We start from the raw sequence: 27,768 nt of genomic DNA on the forward strand, positions 1-27,768 counted from the left end.
GCGATTTGCGAAGGGCGCCGAAAGGAGGTGTGCTGACAGGTGTTACCTCGGGGTAAGTCCCCCTTCGCTCTAGCCACGGATCTGCAGAGTCCTGACCGGGGGGTCCGGGTTTCCAGAGCCCCGGGATGCCCTCTAGATCTTGCGAGGCCCGTTTTCCCCGCTACCTGCGCTGCTCGGATGCCTGCAGGCTGTGATATTCCTAAAACTCGGTTTCCTCACTGGTAAAATGGGCGTGATAACCTCTCCCTTACAGAGGGTTTGGCACATTAAATGATAGTGCGTCTATAAAGCACCTGGCATATGGTTACGTAAATGACAGCCAACGCTGGAAATTCAGGGCGACTGGCCCGAAGCCTTCGCACAGCCACGGGAGTAGGTGTGGGGCGTATCTACCACTGCTGAGAGCCCAGTTTTTTAAAGTTACGTAACACGCGCACGTGATGTACAGCCAAACAGTTCCACCGTTTTCTTACACAAAGTAAGTCCCTCACCCTAGACCTCCTTTTCTCCCGTCCCAGAGACTGCAAGCAACCACGTTGAATTCTGTACTGACTTTTGGGGGCACTGACCCCTCCAAATGACATGATTTTGTTTGTGTCTGAAGTCTGTCTTGTTTCTATTTTTAACCTTCAGTCATTATCTTTTGACTTCCTACTCTGGAAGATGAGAATTTAGATCTGTAAGAATCTGACTTTTAAACGAATTTTTTGTGATCAGATCTACACTATTTTCGTTTTTACGTGACCTAAAATAGAATTCACCTCAACTGTCCCCCCTGCTAGAAGTCCTGGCATTTTGGAATTCCTAGTTTTTAGTTAATGTGCAGGTACTTATTTTTTAACTGCCATTAAAAATGACAGATTGGGGGCTGGGGGCGTGGCTCAGGTGGCAGAGCAGGCGCCTACTTAGCAAGCAAGAGGCCCTGAGTTCAAACCCCAATACTGCAAAAAAATTGAAAATTTAAAAAATCCTAAAATGTCATTTTCATTATGTCACTTTCACAGAACTTTCCACAATCCATCTGCAACCACTTTCATAATATTTTCTACCATTCCTTTCTAAGTCTTGTGCACCCACTTCCCTTTTAGAATCTTGCTCTCTCTAAACTTTAACTTTCCACAGCTCACTTCCCTAATTAGAATGAAGCTATGAGAGCATTTAGCATCTTCCACAAAGATTCAATTTACATTCACTTCAGAGATATTTTCTGCATCATAAGTTCTGTGATGGGTCTGGGGATAGAAACATAATGTAAGAAAGACACTCTCTGAAGGCTGGGGGTGTAGCTCACTGGCAGAGCCCTTGCCCACCATGTATGAAGACTTTGGTTCCATCACCGGTACTGCCAAAAAAAAAAAAAATCCAAAGACACAAGCTCTGGAAAAGAAAGTATTACTCACACATATATGTGTGTATGTACAATTCAATATCTAGAATAGAGGTTTATGCCAAACGCAATGGGACCCAGCTCTCAAAATAGCTTTTTAAATGAATTATTCACACTTAATCCCAGGACATGAGTCTTCTAAGGAAGCTCTATTTTAAAAAGCGTATTTTTGGGGAGGGGAAAACTCTCTAAGTGGGAAGGGGAAAGGAGAGGATACTGAGGAGTGAAGAGGACCAAACTACAGCCACACACACACACACACACACACACACACACACACACACACACGTATAAAGACAGCACAATGAAACATACCAGACATTTTGAGAAAGGGGTTAGGAGAGAAGGGAAATGGGAATGTAATGGAGTGAGTCTGGATATAGAAACAGAAATCATTATTTTTGCCAATTAGTTCAGGTAATTCTGATGCAGTTGACCTGTGAACGGCTTTGGGAAGCACCAAACTTTTTTGACGCATATTAAAAATGTCTTTACCTTACTTACAGTGAGTTAGTAAAATTATCCAGCATTTCCTCTTCCTCTTCCTCCTCATGTAGGTAAGTGAGTCCAATCATGTTTTTAAGACCATGAGAGGATAGAATGGGAGAACCCCTCAGCAAAGGAAGGGATTAGAAAAACAAAATACACTTGGAGGACAAAAAAAAAAAGCATGCATCCCCTTGGGCTAGGGAAGAGATTTCCAAAGATGGCAAAAGGAAAGTAGTTGGGGACTCCTGTAGTACCTGGTCTCAAAGGGACCTCAACATGTGATAGGACTTCAAAGAAGGGCTACTATAATGCATGCAGGGAGACTGGACTCTATGTGCCAGGGTGCCCAATTAACAGATATACTTTAGCCACAATGCAAGGCTGTCAGCTCTGCGACAGATCTCTCAGGCAGTGACCAATGTGGACTGAAGGCAAAGGGCCCATTCTGAATATATTGTACTATGAAAAACCCCTGAGCAGAAGAGGAACATTCATAAGTGATGAGACTGATTTGTCACCAATATGGCAAGTGGAATTAAGATCAGATTAAAGGGTTTTTGAATTGTCATACTTTTAAAAAAAAAATTACAAACAGGCTGCAAAAATAGTATGAAGAACTCCCATATATGGTTTACTTAAATTCACTTATTGTTAATATTTTTTAAAATATTCGATTTCTCAACATAGAAAAATCATTAGCATTTCTATACACTAACAATGAGCAAAATGAAAAAGAATGTATGAAAACAATTCCACTTACAATAGCCTCAAAAAAAATCAAATACCTAGGTGTACACCTAACAAAAGATGTGAACGACCTCTAAAAGGAAAACTATAAACTTCTGAAGAAAGAGATTGAGGAAGACTATAGAAAGTGGAGAGAGCTCCCATGCTCATGGATTGGTAGAATCAACATAGTAAAAACGTCTATACTCCCAAAAGTAATCTACATGTTTAATGCAATTCCCATCAAAATTCCAATGACATTCATTAAAGAGATTGAAAAATCTACCGTGAAATTTATATGGAAACACAAGAGGCCACAAATAGCCAAGGCAATACTCAGTCAAAAGAACAATGCAGGAGGTATCACAATACCTGACTTCAAACTATATTACAAAGTAATCACAATAAAAACAGCATGGTACTGGCACAAAAACAGACATGAAGACCAGTGGAACAGAATAGAGGACCTAGATATGAAGCCACACAACTATAACCAACTTGTCTTTGACAAATGAGCTAAAAATATACGATGGAGAAATAGCTGGGAAAACTGATTAGCAATCTGCTAAAAACTGAAACTAGATCCATGTATATCACCCTATACCAAGATTAACTCAAAATGGATCAAGGATCTTAATATCAGACCACAAACTCTAAAGTTGATACAGGAAAGAGTAGGAAATAAACTGGAATTAGTTGGTATAGGTAAGAACTTTCTCAACGAAACCCCAGCAGCACAGCAACTAAGAGATAGCATAGATAAATGGAACCTCATAAAACTAAAAAGCTTCTGTTCATCAAAAGAAATGGTCTCTAAACTGAAGAGAACACCCACAGAGTGGGAGAAAATATTTGCCAGCTACACATCAGACAAAGGACTGATAACCAGAATATATAGGGAACTTAAAAAACTAAATTCTCCCCAAACTAAAGAACCAATAAAGAAATGGGCCAGTGAACTAAACAGAACTTTCTCAAAAGAAGAAATTCAAATGGCCAAAAAACACATGAAAAAATGCTCACCATCTCTAGCAATAAAGGAAATGCAAATTAAAACCACACTAAGATTCCACCTCACCCCTGTTAGAATAGCCATCATTAGCAACACCACCAACAACAGGTAATGGCGAGGATCCAGGGGAAAAAGGAACCCTCTTACACTGTTGGTGGGAATGTAAACTAGTACAACCACTCTGGAAAAAAATTTGGAGGCTACTTAAAAAGCTAGACATTGATCTACCATTTGATCCAGCAATACCACTCTTGGGGATATACCCAAAAGACTGTGACACAGGTTACTCCAGAGGCACCTGCACACCCATGTTTATTGCGGCACTATTCACAATAGCCAAGTTACGGAAACAGCCAAGATGCCCCACCACTGACAAATGGATTAAGAAAATGTGGTATCTATACACAATGGAATTTTATGCAGCCATGAAGAAGAATGAAATGTTATCATTCGCTGGTAAATGGATGGAACTGGAGAACATCATTCTGAGTGAGGTTAGCCTGGCCCAAAAGACCAAAAATCATATGTTCTCCCTCATATGTGGACACTAGATCAAGGGCAAACACAACAATGGGATTGGACTTTGAGCACATGATAAAAGCGAGAGCACACAGGGAGGGGTGAGGATAGGTAAGACACCTAAAAAATTAGCTAGCATTTGTTGCCCTTAACACAGAGAAACTAAAGCAGATACCTTAAAAGCAACTGAGGCCAATAGGAAAAGGGGACCAGGAACTAGAGAAAAGATGAGATCAAAAAGAACTAACCTAGAAGGTAACACACATGCACAGGACATTAATGTGAGTCAACTCCCTGTATAGCTATCCTTATCTCAACCAGCAAAAACCCTTGTTCCTTCCTATTATTGCTTATACTCTCTCTACAACAAAAGTAGAAATAAGGGCAACATAGTTTCTGCTGGGTATTGGGGGGGTGGGGGGGAATGGGAGGGGTCAGAATGGGTGGTAAGGGAGGGGGTGGGGCAGGAGGGAGAAATGACCCAAGCCTTGTATGCACATATGAATAATAAAATAATAAAAAAAAATATTCGATTTCTCACATGTATTTTTGTTATCGTTGTTAATAGTACTGAGCTATTTCAGACATTCTGAACCTTTACCTCCAAATAATTCTACATGTATATTCTAGGAATAAGAAATTTTGCTATATAACCTCCAGTATAAATTTTCAATCCAGGGAATTTAACATTCATACAAAACTATGTTTTAGAGCTATAGCTCCAAGTAACTACTCAGGAGGCTGTGGCAGGAGGGTCATTTGAGCCCATGAGTTTCAAGTCAGCCTAGGCAACACAGTGAAACCCCATCTCAAAAGCAAAAGCACAACAACAAAACCTCATTATCTAGCCTTTCCCTGTTATTTTATAATTGCTACAATAATGTCCTTTGTAGAATTTTAGTGTGTCTGTGTGATTCAGGACCCAGTCTAGGTAGGATCATGTTTTGCATTTATTTATGTCACTTTAGTCTCCTTTAATCCGAAATAGTTTCTGTCTTTGTCTTTCATAACATTAATATTGTTATTGGATGGTGTTTTTGTTGTTGGGTTTTGGCGTGTGGTACTGAGGCTGGCTCGAGGTTATTACTTACAGCACTGTTTGTAGTCGCAAGTGCTCTACCTCTTGAACTATGTCCACAACCCAATATTAATATTTTTAAAGAGTATAGCCTCAAGTTGAATTTGATATGGAAAAGCTATTACGGCCTAGGTATATTGATTAAGTATATTCATTACAAATTCATTTTATAATTTATAGCACATATTAGCCAGAAAACCTGGCTTGGAATCCCTGACTCTACCACTCATAAACTTGATGACATTAGACAGATTTCTCAGTCTTTTTTTTTTTTTTTTTTTGGTGGTTTAAACTCAGGACTTCATACTAGGCAGGTGCTCTACCACCAGCCCCTCAGTCTTTTTTTTCCATGTGGACACCCACTTATTCCAATTTGATAAAAAACACAATTTCCCATTGAACTGAATTGTTTTCATGTCTTTGTTTAAAATTGGTTAGTGATGTAAGTGTGAGCCTCTCTATGAAATTTCTATTTTATTTGAATGATGTATTTGTCTATCCTTATGCCATTTCCACACTGTCTTGGTTACTGTAGCTTTGTAATAAGGCTTCAGGTCAGATAGTGTAAATCCTCCAGCTTTACTCTTATTTTTCAAAAAAAAATTTTGCTATTCTAGATCCTTTAGATTTCTAAATAAATGATAAAATCAGCTTATTGTGCCAAGTAAACAGGTTAACGTGACTAGTGATAAATGATGTCCATATCTTGTACCCCTAGTACCATGTGTTAAGAAGGTCAATTTACCAGTGTCATTCTTCCCCAAAACCATAACCACAGTCTAATTATGAGAAAAACATCAGGCAACTCAAACTGAGAGGCATGCTTTACAAAACCTAACTAGTACTCCTTAAAACTCATTACAAAAACAGGAAAGACTAAGAAACTGTCACAGACCTGAGTAGACTAAAGATATATGGCAACTAAAAACAATGTGGTATCCTGGATTGGATTCTAGAATAGAAAAAGGATATTCAGAAAAAGCTAGTGAATAAAATAACAGTAATGTACCATGCTGATTTCTTAGTTTTGAAAAATATGCTATGGTAATGTAAGATCTGAACATTATAGGAAAACTACCCTCTCTCCATCCCCCTAACCCCATACCCTTCCCAGGCTCTGGTAAGTGCTGTTCTACCCTCTACTTCTTTGAGATCATCTTTTTAGCTAAGTATGAACATTTTAATAAACTTTAATCTCACAATCCACAAACATAGCACTCCTCTCCATTTATTTCTATCATTTTTATTTTGTAGTTTTTGGCAAGTTCTTCTTTCATTAAACTTACTTCTAAATATTTTCATGTTTTATGCTACTATAAACAGAATTATATTATTCTCCAATTGTTTGCTGCCAGTATAAAGAAATGTGATTTTGTACATTGACTGAGTATCCTATGACCCTAAATTCATTTATGGTTCTACTATTTGTTTTGTAAATTTGTTAGAATTCTTTGCAACAATCACATCATCTACTGATAAAAGCAGTTTATTTTCCCCTAGCCAATCTCTATGAACTTTTTTTCTTGCCTATTGCACTGTCTAGGACCTCCAGTACAATATTTAATAGCATGACAATCATCCCTGGCTTGCTCCCAGTCTTTTTTTTTTTTTTTTTTTTTTGTGGTACTGGGGCTTGAACTCAGGGCCAACACCTTGAACCACTCCACCAGCCCCTTTTTAGTGAAGGGTTTTTTTCAAGATAGGGCTCGAGAACTATTTGCCTGAGCTGGCCTCGAACCTCAGTCCTGCTGATCTCTGCCTCCTGAATAGCTAGGATTAGGGGCATGAGCAACCAGCACTGGGCTTTGTTCCTAGTCTTAAGAAGAAAACTGGCTGGTAGAGTGGCTCAAATGGTAGAGTTCCTGCCTTGCAAGTGTGAGACCCTGAGTTCAAGCCCCAGTACCACCACCAAAAAAAAAAGTGCATTTCTTTAGCCAGGCAAATATAGTTCGTGAGACCCTATCTCAAAAATACCTACCCCAAAAAATTGGACTAGTGGAGTGGCTCAAGGTGAAGGCCCTGAGTTCAAGCCCCAGTACCACAGAAAAAAGAGGGGGAAAGCATTTAGTCTTTCACAATTAATTACTATTTTTTTTTCAGTAAATGCCATATATTGGCATGATGAAGTCCCCTTATATAGTCCTAGTTTCCTAAGTCTGTTTTGTTTTTGTGTTGAATCCTGTCAAGTATTTTTTATGCATCTATTGAGATGGTCATATGATTTTTTCCTACTTCATTCTGTTAGAATGGTTTTCAAAAACTTAACCATCTTTAAATCTCTTAGATAAACCTCATTTGGTTATGATATTAGTCTTTTTAAATATATTGTTGGATTCAATTTGCTAATTGTTTTTTGTCTGCTTATTTTATTTGAAACAGTAGCTTACTCTGTAGCCTAAGTTGGCTTTGAACTCACAATCCTCTGAAGTGCTGAGATTACATATGTGTACCACCATTCTTGACCTCAGTTTTCTGATATACATACATATATATAATACATTACATATAATTACATATTATATGTATATATATATATATATAATAGATACAGGTTTTTTTTAGTGGTCCTGGACTTTGAACTCAGGATCTCACGTTTGCTAAGCAGGCACTCTACCACTTCAGCCATGCCCCCAAGCCCTTTTTCTGGTTTAGTTACTTTTCAGGTAGGGTCTCAATTTTTTGCCCAAGGCTGGCCTCAGACCACAATGCTCCTACCTATGCCTCCTCTTCATCTAGGCTGAAGGCACACATCACCACACCTGGTTTACTGATTGAGATAGGGTCTTGCTGACTTTTTACCCAAACTGGCCTGTAACCTTGATCCTCCCAATCACCACCTCTTGAGGAGCTGGGATCACAGGTGTGAACCACCCACCATTCCTGGTCAATTTGCTAATATCTTTAAAGGATCTTTGCATCTATATACATGGACAATATTGGTCTGTAGTTTTCTCTTCTTTAATGTCTTTGATTTTTTTTTCAAGTTCTTTGACAAGTATTTACAGAGTAGCTTCAGTTAAGCACTGGGTCAAGTAGACAAAATTCTTAGAACAGTATCTGCCAGGGTCCTCAGTAAATGCTAATTATTTGGCTGTTGATGAGACCTAATTTTTTTTATTTTTTTGATGGGACTGGGATTTCAACTCAGAGCTTCACACTTGCAAAGCAGGCCCTCTACCATTTGAGCCACACCTCCAGTCAGTTTTGCTCTGGTTATTTTGGCAACAGGGTCTTGAGAACTATTTGCCCAGGCTGCCTTGAACTGCAATCCTCCTGATCTCAGTATCTCAAGTAGCTAGGATTACAGGTGTGAGCCACCAGCACCCAGCTGAGACCTAATTCTTAAGAAAAATTAAGAGGAAGATGGTTCTTACCATTTAAAACATTTTTAAACTGATTTGATTTTTTTGCCAATATTTGGATTCACTTTTTTTTTTCTTGATGGTACTGGTGTTTGAACTCAGGGCCTTATGCTTGTTAGGCAGGCACTCATCACTTGAGCCATGCCCCCAGCCTTCAAACGTTTTTTAATATCAACATTTTACTCCTGCTACTTTTACATATTAAGATAATCCTCCTCCAGGCTCTCTAGGTGTGTGCTCTATAATTTATCTCAGTAACATTAGGATCAGTGTTGAAAATATTGCTCCAGGGAAATCATTATTTATCTTGTGAGACCATTTTAATGTTTTTAGTATAAATAGTGAAATTAGAACAGGAAGCTAGCATGGCAAACATGGTGCATGCTCCCTGAAAACAGAGTAAGAAACAAGGTTCCATTTTTTTTTTTTATAGCATCAAGCATAACTTTTATGTCCTTGCACTCATTTTGTTGGGGTGGGGTGTGCTGCCCTTCTGTGACCCAGGAATGAAATATAATGACATAGACTGGGAATCTGTTCTTGCCCTTCTCAAGGTATTAGGTCCCCTGGCAAGCTATTCTCTTCCCCTCCCAGCAGGAAAGACAAACGTCTGAAGCTGTCACAGTCCATCATTCTCTATCCCTTCCCAGGGCCATGCCTGAGTCATCCAGGGCCTGGAAGTCTTCAGAAAGTCAATGTAAAGCTGGAAACATTTATCCTCCAGGTATGGCCTCAGGATGAGTCTCCAGCATTCTTGACTAGTTCCCACCCCAGGTCAGCCACACTTCCCTGGCTTGCTTCTGGGGGAAACTCAACCCTAGAAGAAATGGCGTCTTCTTGAGCTTCCCCCCAGGACAGACTTGTTGAGACTTACATAAGTGGCACCCAAACCCAGCCCAATTTCTAGAAGGAAAGAATAGGTTGTACAAACAGCCACTAACAAGGATAGTTTCTACTTTCGATTGGGCTCACTGGCTTCAGAACACTCACTCTTCCTCCTTCCAGTGTTAATTTGTTTTTGACAGATAATGAATACATTCAAAAAGTACATATGGGCTGGGGGGTGTTGCTCAGTGGTAGAGTTTTTGCCTAGTGCATGCAAGGCCCTAGGTTCTATCCCCAGCATTGGAAAAGACAAAAAAGTAAATATGTGTGCATACAAATTTGTTTGTGTAATTATGTATGTTATCTCCAGTTCCCACCACAAACCGTTTTTTTTGTTTGTTTGTTTGGCAGTACTGGAGTTTGAACTCAGAGCCTCATGCTTGCTAGACAGGCACTCTACCACTTGAGCCACTCCACCAGCCCTTTTTTTGATTTAGGGGTTTTTTTTTTTTTTTTTCAGTACTAGTGCTTGAACTCAGAGCCTATACCTTGAGCCACTCCACTAGCCCCTTTTTTGTGATGGGTTTTTTCGAGATAGGGTCTTGCAAACTACTTGCCCAGGCTGTCTTTGAACTGAGATCCTCCTGATCTCTGCCTCCTGAGTAGCTAGGATTACAGCACTTGACACAGAAACCACTTTTATTTTCTTATTTATCTTCTCCAAACCACTCCCTTTATGGGGGAAGGGGATTGAACCTAAGGCATCTAGCTATGCCCCCAGTTCCACCTCTCCTTTTTTTTTTTTCTTTTAGTGGGACTGGGGTTTGAACTCAGGACTTTTGGGTTGCAAAGCAGTCACTCTTCCACTTGAGCCACACCTCCAGTCCATTTGCTCTGCGGTCTGGAGAAGTATTTGTCTGGGCTGCCCTCAAACTGTGATATTCCTGGTCTCAGCCTCCCAAGTAGCTAGGATTATAGGCCTGAGCCACCAGGGTCCAGCAACCTCTCCCTTTTCATACAAACTTACATTATACATAGTTTGTCTTGCTGCTTTTTATTCACCCAGCAGTTTCTCTTCAAGATCATACCATCTCAGTTTAGAGAGAGGTTCTTCACTCTTTTACAGCTACATACCTTTCCACTTATAGTTGAAGCATAGTTTATCTTATCAGTCTCCTATAAATATATATCTGGATTCATTCCAGTCATTTGTCATTATCTTCAGTACCCCAACAAATAAATATGTACATCTGCTATTTTCCTCATGAACAGTTCTATCTATGTATTCACAAAAGGGGTCTACTAGCTGGACCAAGTGTAGGCTTTTATAATTGTGGTAGATATTACCAAACAGCCCATCATATAGACTGTGTTCATTTACATACCCACCCACAAAGCATGAGGATACTTGCTTTCATAAAATCTTCCAGTGATTTATGCAATTGATAGACCCATGAGACAAATCAGAAAGTCCTAAAATATGCAATCAAGACTATAGCTGGAACAGGCATGGTAGCACATGCCTGTAATCCTAGCTACTTAGAAGGTAAAGACAGAATATTACAAGTTCAAGGACAATATTAGCCTGTAGTTTTCTCTTCTTGAATGTCTGGGTTTTTTTCAAGCTCTTTGACAAGTATTTACTGAGTAGCTTCAGCTACTCACTGGGTCAAGTAAACAAAATTCTTAAAACACTATCTCCCAGAGTCCTCAGTAAATGCTAATTATTTGGGGGTTAAAATTTCTAGAGGCTGTCAATGAGACCTAATTTTTTTGGTGGGACTAGGATTTGAACTCAGAGCTTCATACTTGCAAAGCAGGCCCTCTACCACTTGAGCCACACCTCCAGTCAGTTTTGCTCTGACTGGAGCAAAACTCTCTCTCTCTCTCTCTCTCTCTCTCTCTCTCTCTCTCTCTCTCTCTCTCTCTCTCTCTGTCTATATATATATATATATATATATATATGTATATATATATATGTATGTATGATAGTTATGAAATGTGTAGCGTGTATATATATAATGTGTGTATATAATATACGTATATGTATGTAAAAGTCACATTCCAGACAATTGACCCATTGAATATGTACAATTTGATGTTTTTTGTATACACACAGGGTTGTACAGCAATCATCACTCCTCTAATTTCAGAGAGAGAAACCCAAGCTGACCTTACACTTGCTAATGTAGCCCAGGCTGGCCTTGAACTTTTGTGTGTGTTTGTGGTTCAGGTGTTTGAACTCAGGTCCTCACCCTTATTAGGCAGGCACTCTATCACTTGGGCCACTTCGTCAGGCTCTGGCCTTGAACTTTCAGTCCTCCTAACTCAGCCTCCTGAGTGCTGGAATTATAGGCCTGCATCTGGCTAGGGATTCTTTTTGTTAAGGACAACCTAATACCTAGATTATATGATTGTCACTATTTTTACTGTAGTCTATTGGGCAAAAGGCCACTTTGAAAAATCATCTTTTCATAACCTCTAGACTGGTTTTGCCTTTGGAATGTTGCAATTGCCTTTGGTCAATGGTGTTTATCTAATCTGTAAGGATGAGTAGCAAGAAGTAGCCTAGAAGGCCCCATGGTGTTTAAATTAACCTCTAGTGTATTTTTTTTGGGGGGGGGGGAGGTGGGGGATGCTTGGATTTGTGCTTTTTATTTACCTAGAAGCTTTCCCAGGGGTGTGGCTGGAGAAGTGAAAATTATTATGGATTAAGTGATGTTACTTGACTATAATAGAGGGAACAATTTTTTTTAATTTATTGAATCTGTGATACATTCACATGATTCAAAATTAAATTTAAAAAATGCTGGGGATATTGCTTAATGGAAGAGCACTTACCTGGCATGCACAAGGCCTTGCAATTACAAACAATACTGTAATTAATAACCTTGAACCAACCTCATTATATTCATGAAGGATATATGCATTTGTAATGTTAGCAGTTGCACCACTTTATATTCTCACTGCCAATGTGTTTGAGTACCAAGTTACCCAGTGCAACATAGAGCATGTTATCAAAGCTTTTCTAATTTTACATTTAAAAATTTACAGCAGCTTTAGTTTCAGAACCTTCTACCCAGATCAGGTTCTGAAAAATAATCCTTATGCCCAAGAATTTCTTTTTAGTTGAGATGGCTTAATTTTTAAATGCCAAGCCTGTTTTATGGGACGTTCCCTCTACTTAGAAAGTCTCCCAACTTCACTTGTTGATTTTTTTTTTTTTCCACCTTCTGGTACTGAGAATTGAAGCCAGGGCCTCACAGTTGCTGGACAAACACTGTGCCACTTGAGCTCTTTGGGTTTTTTGGTGGTACTGGGAGTTGAACTCAGTATCTCATACTTGCTGGGCAGGCGCTCACCACTTGAGCAACTCTGCCAGCCCATCTTCTTATTTTTATTTTTTATTTATTTTGTGGTACTGGGATCTGAACTCAGTGCCTACACCTTGAGCCACTCCACCAGCCCTTTTTTTGTGATGGGTTTTTTCAAGATAGGGTCTCACGAACTATTTGCTCAGGCTGGCCTCAAACTCAAGATCCTCCTGCCTTTACCTTCCGAGTAGCTGGGATTACAGTTGTGTGCTACCATAGCCAGCCTCATATCAATGTTATTCTAATCTTAGTTTAAATGTCATCCCCTAAGTGATTCCTAGCTAGCCACCTCATCCTAAATGGTTGTCCTGTCTCTAACACATCATCCTACTTTCCTTTTCTCCATGGACCTCATGACCACATGATATTTTCTGACTTATGTGTTGGTTGATCTGTATACTCATCATTGGATCCTCAGCGTCTCATGTGGTGCTTGGCACACAGTAGGTACTTAATAACCATCTGTTGTAGATAAATGTCCAACTGCTGGAATGAAGGAAAAGTGGTGACATTTCTAAACACAATTTTGTGATAGTGGAGTATGAGAAAGGAATTTGGCCATGTCACTGAGTTGAAAATATCCAAGGCAGTCCCAGACCTTAATGCTTTATTTTCAAAGCATTTTAACTTCATGCTAACTTTGAGCAGTGGACGTGAGACCCACCCCCGGTTAGGTTCAGGTTAGGATGAAATATTTTCTTTCATCCATAATCACTGGATCAAGGCTTATAAATCAAATAGTTAAGACACAAAACACAAACAAGGTCGTAATTTGTTTCTTCCTGCCCTCTGTTTTTCTTGGCATTGAAAAACTCAAGCTTTTCCTGACTAGGGATGGGTAATGACATTGGGGGGGTGATTCATTAAAAATGGACCAAATAAGTGGCCTTTTAGTTCTTCTCATTCTTTCCCCTTATTGTCCCAACTTATGTAAGGAAACACATTGAATAAAATAACTCTCCTGCTGATAAATAACTTTCTCTTGATTTTTTGTTCACTTGCAACTGTATGTTCTCAGGATCAAATTCTTGGAACTGGAGAAGCCAAATAAAAGTAGATGTTGATAGGTATTTCTGGTAGAGAAGAAAGGCCAACAGGCCCAGCTTTTGTGGAAGTCAGTTCTCTTACTGCCTTTTCTTAACAAAGCTGTCTACTAAGTTAGGAAATTGTTCCTATCTCCAGTTGTACCTATCTCCTGGAGATAAGAATAAGCAGTGATCAAGCATGTCTATAGGAAATCTGGGAGCCTCAGTTCCTCATCTCTAAAATGGATGTCAAAACTAGAGGTGTGGCTTAAGTGATAGAGTGCCTAGCAAGCTCAAGGCCCTGAGTTCAAGCCCCACTACAGCAGCCAAAAGAAAAAAAAGGAACAATTATTATAAAATGGTGTCATAATACCAGAAACTTCTTCTCAAAGTAATATAAAAAATTCATAGTGTATACATACCATAATACTAAAAGAAAAAGCAAACTGGATGTGGTACACATCTGTAATCCCAGCACTCAGGAGGCAGAGGCAGGAGGATTACAAATTCAAGGCCAGCCTGGGCTACATAGCAAGACTGTCACAAAGACAGAGACCGAGATACAAAGAGAGAGAGATGGCAGAATATACAATTTTCATCTTCTACAATATATCCACTTCTTTATTATTTGAAGTACTGGCATAAAATTGTTAAGGGAATAATGAACAAAATTTAAAACATGAATAGAAAAAAGGCTGGTCAGTAAAATTCAAATGCTAACATTAGTTATCTCAGAGTGGAGGGCTTAGAGTTGATTTTAGCTTTCATCTTTATATTTTCCTATATCTCTTCAGTTCTCTTCAAAGATTATAGAGTATTTTTGTAGTTAAAAATAAATAATAATAAACTTTTAAGTTGATTTGTGTGCCCCAAAGTTGTGTGCCTCTTTGAGGAAATGGAACAACTGATTTTCCAAGAGGTAGAAGGATTAAAAGTGGGATGGGAAACGTGGGGGACAGATGTGACTATGATCCTGGTCAGAATGAGACTGTGGAAAATTACCAGAGCGGCCACACCTTCCACATGGTTCTGGTGAAGGCCACTGTTCAGTCACCTCTCCATTGTTTTTGTGCCCCCTCCACATGAAACAACTCAGTTCCTCTCACCTGCTGTTGTAAGTAAATCTAGCTTCCTTGCCATTCTTGTGACTTCCCTCTGAGCCTGTCGCTAACACTTCATTGTCTCTGTGAATTCCCCAGGCCAGCAGCTCATTCCTGCTGGGGCTGAAGACCCAGCAAGGAAGGAGAGAGAACCTGGTGAATCTGTGGGTCCCTGGTGCTCCTTGTTGATGCTTCTCCTTGACTTTTGAGAAGGGATTCAATAACTAGCTGCCGCCTCCCCCACTCTCTAAACCAATTGAGGGGAAAACATCAGAAGATGGTTATCTTCTGATAAAGGCTGTAGGTTGGAAAATGTGACTGAGTATGTGTGCCAGGGTTCCTTGTGTCCTTATTAAACAGTCCTAGGCAGCGGTGGACTAGGATGCCCTCTCTCCAGAGTGGAGAGAACTAGGCTCCTTCCCAGCTTCCACCTCCCTCTCTTCCTTCCTTCCTTCCTTCCTTCCTTCTTCCTTTCTTCTTTCTTCCTTCCTTCCTTCCTTCCTTCCTTCCTTCCTTCCTTCCTTCCTTCCTTCCTTCCTTCCTTCCTTTTCTATTTTTGTAATGCTGGGGATTAGAGCCAGGGCCTTGTGCATGCTAGGCAGCCCCATCTTTGTCCTCAGAGCCCAGGAAGAGGAAACCCTGGGCAACTCAGACCCACTTTCTCCTAATGCCCTCCTTTCCCTATGTGTAGGACTAAGAGGTTAGAGTAGGATCCTGGAGCTTTACATTAGTTGTTGACCTCCCACAGCACAGGAAATATCTGGAATGGGAAGAAACATTTTCCTTTCCAAAAGTTCTATTTGTAGGATAATAGAACACTTTAAGGATGTAAAGCAAGCTCTAAGCCACCATCTCAGAAAACTATATGCTGACATGGTCTTTGGTGTTTAGGGTTTATATCTGCCAGATTTTCCCTCCCTTCTTGTTTCAGCAGCCCACCTTCTTTGAGGAATTGTGCCTACTCCATTTTATGTGAAGCTAGTGGGACTCTCAATCAGTATGCTCTGTCTTCCTTTGGTGACAGGGTTGGGACATGTGATCCAATCTGTCCAATCAGTCAAGCCCATTTTCCTAACCTTGTTTCATGAATGGGCACATAATTTAAGACAGTCAATCAGGGAAGGAGAACTAAGGAGGTGAGTAGAGAACACTATTGCTTTAAGAATATTAAATTTTAAAAAAAAGCCAAACTGGACCTCTCTGTAGCTGTTTCATCTGCCAACTAAGTGGAAAGAATCAGTCTACAGAGCCCAACAAAGCCAAAAGGTGCCTTGAGGACATTGTTGAACACTTGAATCTAGTCATAAATGAAATCTGGTTATAGGAACTAATCTTCTCCCTCCCCTGCAAGCTAGTACCTTATGTCCACACACAGAACATGGCCTCCATTTCCAAGAAGTTCTCAAACTATTATTCCAAACATCCACTGGATGTTCAGAGTGCCTTCGGAGTGGTGCCCATTGTACGCTTGGAAATTAATAAAGTAGTCCAAAAGATTTGAATAGATCTGTCTGCCGCGTTGGAGAAGCAGTACTTGCTTCTTCATGTTGGCCCTGTTTCTGCTTGTCAGGAGCCTGGAAATCATACTGACAATATAAGCCAGAGGGCATTATAGCTTAAGAGAAAACAAGTAATGTGGGTGTGTTAGAGTGTAATAAATGCCAGAAAAAGTGTCTGCTTTACCTAAGAAGGGGCAAATTATTTTAAAATTCAACCATCCCCTCTCTTTACATGTAATGGATGAGTGGGAAGGGGGAGAAAGAGAATCCCATTCAAACCAAAGAGAATGTTTGGGCAAGTTAATCTGCAAAAAGCACCAGAAATATGATGCAAGATGGTGTAGAAATATCTGTGGATGATAACCTTTTTTTAAGCATTTCCTTTAGGCTGGATGTGGTACTAGGTACTTTACATGCATTATGGCAATTCTAGGTGGTGGGTCTTACTTTTATAACTATCTTACAGATGGCAAAACTAACACTGAGAAAAGTTAGGAATTTGCCCAAGGGTCCTTCAGTTGATGGGGCTAGGATTTGATTCCAGAGCCATCTGAACCTGCACCTCCTAACCACCATACCTCTCTTCTCTAGCTAAAGACCTGGATTTGACTCAAGTGCTATCACTTGGAGATTAAATGACCTTGAGCAATTCAGCTTCTCAGAGCCTGTTGCCTCAAGTGGAAAAATTCATAGATTATACTAAAAAATTTTTTCCTCTGTCAATTCTACCATTTCAAACTTTAATAAAGAGCTGGGGGAGTGACTCAAGTGATAGAGCACCTGCCTAGCAAGTAGGAGGCCAGGCCCTGAATTCAAACCCCAGAATGGTTAAAAAATAAATAAAATAGTAAAAAGAGAGGGTGAATTTAATTAAAGTTCATCATATGCATGTATGGAAATATCACAATGAAACCCTTTTGTACAAATTAATATATGCTAGTAATTTTTTTTAATCTCCAATGTCCCAAATTATGATTTGTATTCCTGGCCTGAGCTCTTTTCCCTCAAAACCCTATAGATTGGATTTTCTCATGGATTTGAGATCAAAAGACTTCTTGGGTTATGTATTCCTTTGAAAGAGATTCAAAGGCCGGAGAATTGGAAGGGCCTTCTTCTTTGCTGAGTGACTCAGCATCCCATGAGCACAGGTGACTACCTTCTAATCCATCCCTTCACTGTCTGATAAACCCAAAGGTCACAGCTCTGAACTCAAACCCACTTTCCCTTCTTCCTGCCCCTTGTGTGTGTAGTTTTGATAAGGTGCCCTAAGTCAGCTGTGACACTGTTTTTCTCTCCCAGCAAACATAGTCCCCAGGGCATGCACTGTGCCTGCAAACTCCCCAGCTGCTTCCAGTTCTCCCTCTGCCCACAGCCCTTTATTGCTGCATTCCAACAAATTAGCCATGTGACAGGAGATTATTTTTAACTTCAATAGAGCAGCTCCCTCTCTTTCAATATATCATGCTTGGCCCATATTCCTTCGGTGAAAAGGGCACCAGCGGCTACTTCTGAGAACTTAATTACTCCAATCGTTTGCAAAACTCTGAGAAGCACTGCAGGGTAGGTGTGTGGGGGGGGTCCACTTGTTTCCTTTTTTTTCTCTCTGGCCCCCTTCTTCCCAGGTTTTCTTCTTTGTTATTTAATGGAAGTTGGGATTTTATCAGGGCTCCCCAAATCCCCCCTTACCTTTCTGCCACCACAGAAGGGTTTTTTAAAGGGCAAATTCATCAGGGAAATGAAGAGAAGGCAGGCCCTAGAGTAGCAGATGGCTACCCAACCCCCCAGCCTAGCCCCACACATAATTCCAGCAGGTAGCAGGATGCCAGTGGCTGGAGATTCCAGAGCATTGAGCTCTGAGCACTTCCTAGGTCTTAGGGCAAGCCAGAAGAGTACCAGTGGTTGAGTTGCACATGGAGGAAAAGACACTACTTTGAAGTTAACCAACTTCACAGGCCAATGAGCAAGCATTTCAGTAGTCACCACACAGACCAAAGGCCCTTTGCCAGTTTTCCTGAATGTTCTATACCTAGAAAATTCTCTAACCTCAGGAGGCCAAGGGAGCAGAGTGGTTAATTGGATGATATCCGCCATCTTGATACAGAAGGTAGGGATAGAATCATATTTGAATTTCCCAAAATTGGGAAATGTGTATTCAAATGCCTGAATTTTGCAAAGTAATTCATACAGGTTATAATAGTATATAGTTCCACTATATACTATTTTATCACACAGTGAATTATAAAATATAGTTTGTGAGTGTGTGAATGGGTATGGTTGTGTGTGGGTATCCTGACATGCTGGGCCTCACCCTAAAACTCTGATTATAGTAAGAGAGAAGAAAGAATGTTCCAAGAAATGGAAACATCAAAAGTCATCTGGTGGGAAAAGGCATGATCTGTTTGGGGAACTGAAAAAAAGGCCAGTATGACTGGAATTCATAAATAGTGATGTGTTGCAACACACAGTCCAGTTTTTTCAAGTTTTAAGTATATTTTACATAAAATTAAATGTCTGCATTTTAGAGTATAGATCAATGAGTTTTGGCAAGTGTACTCATTTAACCATCACTGACCAAATCAAGGTAGAACTTTTGGGCTAGGTGGCTGGGGGTATGGCTCAAGGGGTAGAGCACCTGCCTACCAAGCCCAAGGCCCTGAGTTCAACCCCTCCCCCCAAAGAAATAGAGCTTTCCTATCTCTCTGAAAATTCCCTAGCACCCCCCTTGTGTCAATGCCCTTCAGCGCCAGGCAACTACTGCTTTATTTTCTATCACCACAGATGCATCTTGCTTATTCTTGTCTTACCAACATACAAATAGAATCATATAGTGTGTATACATTTTTCTGTACACTTCTTTCTTCCTACATCATGTTTTGAGATTCATCTCTATTATTCCAATAGTTCCATCACATGAAGTTTTTTGTTAAGATTAGCAGGAATAAGAGCCAGGCACCAGTGGCTCACACTTGTAATCCTAGCTACTTGGACGGTTGACATCAGGAGGACTGAGGTTTGAGGCAGCTTTGGCAAATAGTTCACAAGACCCTATCTCCAAAATAACCAGAGCAAAATGGACTGGAGCTGTGGCTCAAGTGGTAGAGTGCCTGCATTGCAAGCACAAAGCCCTGATTTCAAACTCCAGGCTCAACAACAACAAATATATATGTATTTATGCATATATATACATATTCATAAAATATCAATCTCAGAAAAGATATTCCAGAAACTTGTAAAACTGGGGAAGAGAATTGGGAAACTGGGCCACAAAAATGGGGGAAAAAATTTCACTTTATGCCCTTTGTATCTTCTGAATTTTTAAATTATGAGAATGCTTAGGAGATATAATTACAATTTTTTTTAAGCTGGAAGAAGAATTTGGCAGTATTTCCAAGCACCTGGGATTTCTAGTTATGGGAAATGCCCTGCCATTTGTGAATCTGGCCAGGAGGAAAGGGTTAGCTCCCAGCTGCCACTCACTGCAGTCATGAACCCAAGCCACAGCATCATTCTTGTAAGATAAAAGAGGCACCAAGGGGGCAGAAGGAAATCAAATCAGTCTTGAGTCACATATGTATCATGGGTGTTTATAAAAGACTTAGACAGCTCCTTCCTAAATTTGAATTCATCTCAAGAGAGAATCATTTCAGGAAGTCTAAGTTCCTCTCTTCAAATCACTTTGAACAAGCCCATTCTGGTATGAGTTGCACAAAGCCAAGCTCATTTATAGGGACCATCTGTGTGGGGGAAGAAAGGGATATAAGGCCCATAATAAGGAGATCATTGGAAATTGAACTTGGACACCTTTGTCTTCTCCCAGCTTCCTTTGTGTTGTCTGTTTGGTTGGTTATGTGGGAAGGAAGGAAGGTTTATAAAACCTTTATGATTTATTGTTTGGATTTATTCATGTGAGGTGAAAGTGACATACGGAAAGGAGCCTTATGAAATCTGCACTCTGTGAATGTTTGTGTTCCAGAATATTCCCAGAGCTGATAGAGGATAGTTCTAGGATTGCTGCATTTTTGTGACCTCTAATTAACCAAAAAGGGGTGGGGGTGAACTTTAAATAAAAATAAAAAGTTTATGATTTTTCATATTATTTCATAATAAATTATCATCCTAAAACCCTACCATTATTTTTTTACATTTTTATAAGCTTTTAGTTACTGGTCAATATAGGAATACATTCTTCTGTTTGGGAAAATTATTATGAGTGTTGCAGATAAAGTTTTGATTCTCTTTACTCACTTTCCTATGATTTTTCATATTATTTCATAATAAATTATCATCCTAAAACCCTACCATTATTTTTTTACATTTTTATAAGCTTTTAGTTACTGGTCAATATAGGAATACATTCTTCTGTTTGGGAAAATTATTATGAGTGTTGCAGATAAAGTTTTGATTCTCTTTACTCACTTTCCACAATGCCAGTTCCTTTCTACCTTCCAGGAAGGACTGATACAGGCAGATGTACATAGGTTATATGCAAATACTCCACTGTTTTATATAAGAGACTTGAGCATCTGGGGAGTGTGGTACCATGGGGAAACCTGGAGCCATGCCTCTCTGATATCTAGGGATGACTGTATTTCTTTTCCTTTTTCTTTTTTTTCTTGGCAGTAATGGAGTTTGCAGGCACTCTACCACTCAAGTCACCTCGCCAGCCCTTGGATGACTAAATTTCTCCCATCCAAGTACTAACCAGGCCTGACCCTGCTTAGCTTCCGAGATCAGACGAGATCAGGCACGTTCAGGGTGGTGTGGCCGTAGACAGATGACTACATTTCTAACTAATTATCAAACACCATATAAATTTCCCCAATTTTGTTTTATTCATCATAAAAAATAAAGAAAGATTGGCAGAGTGGCTTATTTGGTAGAGCACCTGCCTAGTAGGTATGGGGCCCTGAGTTCACCCTCCAGTACCACCAAAAAAAAAAAATTCTTCCTAAAAATAAAGGACATCCTTTTTAGGAATTTTAGGCTAGTTATAGTAATTCTTTAGTACCTTACCTATTGGTAGTAGTGATAATAAATGCTATAATGTATGGGGGAAGGCACCTCCTATGTGCCATATACTGCCAGATGCTCTACAAACCTTACTTCTAATTCTCTTTAACCTCTCACAGTAAAGACTAGTATTTCCATTTTACAGAGGAGAAGTTTGAAATTCAGGAAGGTTAAGAACCATGACAAAGGATACCTGGACAGGAATTCAAACTCAGATCTTTCCAGCTGTGAAATCTGCATCTCTCTCCATGGTGTGAGCTTGCATTGGTATGTGCACCTTAGCCTTTACTCAGCTTCTGGAACATTTGAGCTTGCAAAAGCTTTTTTCTTTGGGCTGCCTGAGTCAAAATCTGTAAGTGGAGGCATCCTCACTACTGTTTCCTCTCTCCTGGCCTAGCCAGTTACCTATTCATCCCAGTGTCCTTATGCACAGTAGCCCCAGATAGGGCTTGGGTATTGGACAGTCCTGGAGGCTAGAAGATGTGAAGTGCTTTGTTTCTATAGAGGGATGACCAGCCTAAGTAGATAAACATAGGTCCTGATTATACTGACTTGTAAAAGCCAATATTTACATCTCTTCCCAACTCTACGTTAACAATGTCACTTTCATATATTGAAGTCATCCTTGGTAGAAGTATTAATACCACATTAATTGGCTAGTGCTGCTCTCCCCTACCATTACCATTACCAGAGAGCTGTTTATTAAACATTTACCAGCACACCACGACATTCATAACTACTAAGAAGCAATTAATATATTACAGGACTATTCTTTTCTGCTTAGAAAGCTTCAAGGGGCCAGGTACCAGTGGTTCTCACTTGTAATCCTAGATACTTGGGAGACTGAGATTAGGAGGATAATCATTTGAGGCCAGATCAAACAAATAGCCTGAGAAACCCCATCTCCAGAATATTCAGAGCAAAATAGACTGTAGATATTGTTACTGGACTGAGTGGTCTAAGAAGACACTAGTTCAGAAGATCCCAAGTTCTTGTGTCACTTGAACAGAATGCTGGACAGAGACACAAATTGCAAGATAGTAGCAAAACTTTATTGAAAGAAAAGGAAAGTAAAAGAAAGCACCACAAGAGAAGCTGTGGGTTCCTGCCAGGTGGAACAGAAGCATTGATCTCTCTGCTTAAGCCTAATTTATAAATTGTAAGGGGGGAAAAATCTGAGTAGTACTTAGGAAGGGGCTAGGGTAGCTGGCAGGTTTAATTAACACAGCCTTATCACATAGTATGGGGTATTCTGCACAGTGCTTATGCTAATTTCCAGGTCTGTAATTGTAAGTATGAGATGTGACCAATATCCATAAGGTCTTAAGTAGAGGACTTTGCCTAGGAAGACAAACTGGGAGAAGACCTCTTTTTTACCAAGCAAGCCAGGCTCAAAAGTGTCCCTTTGGACACTATCTTGCAATGGTATTTACAACTGCCAGGGGATTTACAATTCAGGATATTTATTGCTCTAGAGATGACTCAGGGCCATGCTGCAAGGAGTAGTGAAAAAAGTCTAGCATGAGGATAACTGTCCGCTTAAGAGAAGAGGGTCCCATTAGGAATTATTTCCCCCTTGCTAGCCTACCTCAGAGTGGTAGAGCGCCTGCTTTGCAAACGTGAAGCCCTGAGTTCAACCCCAGTCCATCAAAAAAAAAAAAGAGTGCTTGAAGGAAGAAATTGATTTACAAAAATATTTTCCCCTTTTAAGTAGACTTTTTAATTTTTTGCAGTACTAGGGTTTGAGCTCAGGGCCTATAACTTGAACCACTCCGCCAGCCCTTTTTTACAAATTTTTTTTATTTTTTTGGTGGCACTGGGGTTTGAACTCAGACCCTCATGCTTGCTCAGCAGGTGCTCTTACCACTGGAGCCCCTGCCAGCCCTTTTTTGTGATGGGTTCTTTTCAGATAGGATCTTACGAACTATTTGCCCAGGATGACTTTGAACTGTGCAATCCTCCTGATCTCTGCCTCCTGAGTAGTTAGGATTACAGGTGTGAGCCACTAGTGCCCATTTTAAGAAGACTTTTATAGAGCAGTTTCCAGGTTACATAAAATTAAAGTGCAGAGAATTTCCACATACCTTTCTCCACTGCAAGCTTTCCCCACTACCAACATCCCACATCAGAGTTGTACATTGTTACAACTGATGGGCCTAGGTTGACACATCATTATTACCCAAAGTCCACAGTTTGCATTAAGTCTATAGTTGTACCTTCTATGGGCTTTAATAGTTGCACAATGACATATATGTACCCTCATAGTATTATTCAGAATAGTTTCCTGGTCCTAAGACTCCTCCATGCTTTGCTTGTTATCCCTCTGCCCTTAACCAGTGGCAACCACTGGTTTTTTTACTGGCTCCATAATTCTGCCTTTTACAGAATGTCAAATAGTTGGAATTATACAGCATGTGGCCTTTTCCAATTAGTAATGTGCATTTACGGTTCCTCCATGTCTTTTCCTGGTTTGATAATGCATTTCTTTCTAGCACTGAATAATATTCTATTGTTTGGATGTACCACTGTTTACTTATCAACTTACCTCCTGAAGGGCATCTTGGTTGTTTCAAAGTTTTGACAATTTGGAATAAAGCTGCTATAAATGTTTACTTGCAGGTTTTTATGTGAATATAAGTTCTTGGCTCCTTTGGGAACACAGCATGGAAAGTCATTGCTAGAGTGTAAGGTTAGACTACACAGACGAACTATATAGCAACATGGTTGTGCTGTTGTGCATTCCTTCGAGCAAAGAATCAGAGTTCCTGTTGCTCCACTTTCCATCATAACATGAAAATATTTTAAGTCAAAAATGCATTTAAGGGCTGGGCATGTGGCTCAAGTGGTCAAGCAGCTGCCTAGCAAGTGAGAGGCTCTGAGATCAAATTCCAGGGCTGCAAAATAATGCATTTAAGTCAGGTGTGAGGGTGCACATCTCTATCCCAGGTGCACATCTGAATCCCAGCACTCAGGAAGCTGAGACAGGATTTCAAGTTTGAGGCCAGCCTGGAACCCTGGGAAGACCCTCTCTCAAAAATAATGACAACAGAAGCATTTAATACACCTAACCTAACAAACAGCACAGAGTAGCAGCACAGTACAATATAGAGTATTGGTTGTGTACTCTTGTGATTATGCAGCTGACTGGGAGATATGGCTGGCTGCCAGTGCCCAGCATCATGAGGGAGTATCCTATTGCATATCACTATGCAGGAAAAATCAACATTCAAACAACAGTTTATACCATTTTGACTATGTATTGCTTTTGCACCATCATAAATCTTTTTAAAAATTACAAGTTGGGGATTACCTGTATTTCTTCAATAAATCATGCATTGGTGTTGTATCTAAAATATCATTACTATGCCAAAGTCTTCTAGATTTTTCTCCTAGGTTATTAACTAGGGATTTTATAATTTTGCATTGTATGTGTTGGTCTGTGATCCATTTAGAGTCAGTTTTGGGTAAGCTCTGTGTCTACTATATATTTTGTTTGTGTCTTCTGTATGTTTTCTTGCATATGGATATCCAGTGGTTCCACTACCATTTGTTAAAAATACTGTCTTCCCCATTATATTGTGTTTGCTATTCTGCCATAATTCAGTTGACTATATGTATATATGAGCCTATTTCTAAGATCTCTATTCTGTTCCATTAATATATTTGTCTTTTCTTTCACTAGTACCATACTGTCTTGATTACTGTAGCTTTATAGTATTTCTTGAAGTTGGATAACATGAGTTTTCCAAGTCTTCCCTTAAACACTGTGTTGGTTATTCTGGGTCTTTTGTCTTTCTTTATAAGCTTTGGAATCTGTTTGTCCATACTATAACTTGTTGGTATTATGATTGGAATTTCATTGAATCTATATAACAATTTGGGCAGAACAGACATCTTGACAGTAACCTGTTTTATTTAACCTTTTTTTTCTTCCTTTTTTTTTTTTTGCAGTGCTAGGGATCAAACCCAGGACCTTGAGAAAGGTAGGCAAGCACTCTACCACTGAGCTGAACTGAGTCTTCCTATCCATGAACACAGAGTCTCCATTTATTTAGTTCTTCTTTGATTTCTTGTACCAGAGTTTCGTAGTTTTCCTCATATAGATCTTACACATATTTCGTTAGACTTATACTAAGTATTCCATCTTTGCAAGTGCTAATGTGTTACTTCATTTTACATTTCAAATTATTCATTGGTGATATATAGGAAATTATTCAACTTATTCCTTGTTGGTGTATAGGGAAGCAATTGACTTATGTATATTAACCTTGTCATCCTACAACCTGGCTATATTTGCTTATTACTTCCAGTAGGGTTTTTTTTTTTTCACTTCTCTCAAATTTTATATATAGACAATTATGTCATCTGCAAACAAAAATTTTACTTCTTCCTTCTTAATCTATGTACCTTGTACTTCCTTTTATTGTTTTATTGCATTAGCTAGGACTTCTACTACAATGTTGAGAACCCATCATTAAAGAAAGTTTTATGAGACAGTAACACTACAATTACATGACATGGTCTTACCTAGAAGCCAGTTTAAAGTTTCCTTTCCTAAATGTGATTATGTCCTTTAGTACCAAGCCTTCAACAAAGTTTTAAAATAATGATAACAGCTAACATTTATTAAACGCTTATGTATCAATCATTTTTTTTTTGGTTGCAAATGACAGATTTTGCTCTTGCTAATTCAAGCACAAAGGGATTCATTAAAGGAAGTTGAAGAAATAGACTCTGGGCTAAACACCCACGAATGACTTCCAAAACTGCACTGCAGAACTGGGCTGGCAAGCAAACTGCAGCTTTTGCCACCTTCCAGAAGCTTCAGAACTGCTAAGTTGCTGGCTCCAGAATCAGGTTACCTCTGCCCTCACCAGCATTAGGAAAGTGGAGACTTCTTCACACTGCCACTCCTTCCACATAACTCATAGCTCTAAAGTCTCACAGGAGTGGGATCTAAACCACAAACAGAACTATAGCTGCAAGAGAGTTTGAGAAATGGAGCATTTAGCTTTGCAGCCTCTGCAGTCCAGGAAGCAGAAAGGGGGTGGAATGGATTTTAAGCAAGGCAGTCCAAGCATCTGCCACAACATGCCAGGTGCCAAGTCCTCTAAACATGCCCAGTCTCATTTCATCCTTACAAGAATTCAGGGAGGGAGGGACTATAATTATCCCCATTGACAGATGCGGACACAGCAGTAAATGGTGGGGCTCACAGGGTGGTCTTTGTTGTGCTTTGAGGAGTTAAAAGAAGAGATGGCTCCCTGGAGAAGTTGGGATGGAAGACAACAGGCCACAAGAATGAAGGATAAGTTCCAAGGTGACAAAGGACAGCCAGAATGAATTTGAGAACTTATGAGTATGCATACCAGGCAGATTCCAGAGTCCCTGCTTCCTCCATAAAACCATACTGCCCTCAATAGGATGAACCTGAACTTACACACACAGCCTAAAGACTTCAGGATTCTTCCTGGTGCCATTCCCATAACTTTATTGCATCCATAGCCCAAAACACAGAGCAAAGAGTAAAACACTCAGCAGGGAACCTTCCAGAGAGAGGTGAACTTTCAGTCAGTTTTAGAAGAGAGGTGAAGTGGGCTGGTGTAGTAGCTTAAGTGGTAGAGCACCCACCTAGCATGCATGAGATCCTGAGTTCAAACCCCAGTGCCACCAAAAAAAAAGAAGAAGAAGAGAGGTAAAATGGTAGCTTGTGTATGGCTGTGAGAAGGCGGAGGGTTTCGATTAAAAGAATTCACACACACCCTCCTGCCAAGACTCTGAAGCTGAAGGGCACAGCCACTGTGGCATTTTATAGTGATGTCCTTGACTGAGGATGGAGGTAAGTCAGTGTTTGGGAGAAAACAATAAATAAACCTGTGGGGAAGGGAATTGACTGTAGAGCTAAATCCTAAACCCTTCCCCTTTGATTAAAGTTTCATGAAAATATTAGTGCAGTATGCAATGAAATTCAATATGGAGCCGCATGAACTTAGAGAGCAGGCCCTGTAAACATTTAAACAAATTCTGGAGATGATCCTCACACGGTCTTGATATTCCCATCCTGAGGTCCGTTCCTATTCTCAGGACCTAACCCAAGATTCCAACGTTATTCTTTCCTGGAGACATTCCAGTAGAATGAAAAGATAACTATGTTAGAGGGACAGTAAATCTTAAGGAAATGGGTCATTTGGTGCTGAGAGGTTCAGCATTGTTGGAGAAAGGGGTACCTACGTCCCAGAAATGTGGTTGTAAATGCATGATTCTTGTTTTGCTTAAGCTTTATTAGATGATATTATTAACTAACGTTTTAAGACTTTCCATCTGTCTGCCTTGTTCTATGCTAAGCAGTTTGGTAGTGTATT

At 39.8% G+C, this 27,768-nt stretch overlaps 1 long non-coding RNA gene across 1 annotated transcript; it reads left to right on the top strand.

The window, feature by feature from the left end:
• LOC141417375 (uncharacterized) lies at nucleotides 1-27,646 on the top strand. The gene is made up of 3 exons (XR_012441916.1): nucleotides 1-52; nucleotides 21,552-21,673; nucleotides 25,358-27,646. It is a non-coding gene; the product is annotated as an uncharacterized lncRNA (long non-coding RNA).
• The last annotated feature ends 122 nt before the right edge of the window (nucleotides 27,647-27,768 follow it).

The sequence above is a fragment of the Castor canadensis genome, chromosome 15, assembly GCF_047511655.1.
Source record: "Castor canadensis chromosome 15, mCasCan1.hap1v2, whole genome shotgun sequence".
Classification (NCBI taxonomy): Eukaryota; Metazoa; Chordata; class Mammalia; order Rodentia; family Castoridae; genus Castor; species Castor canadensis.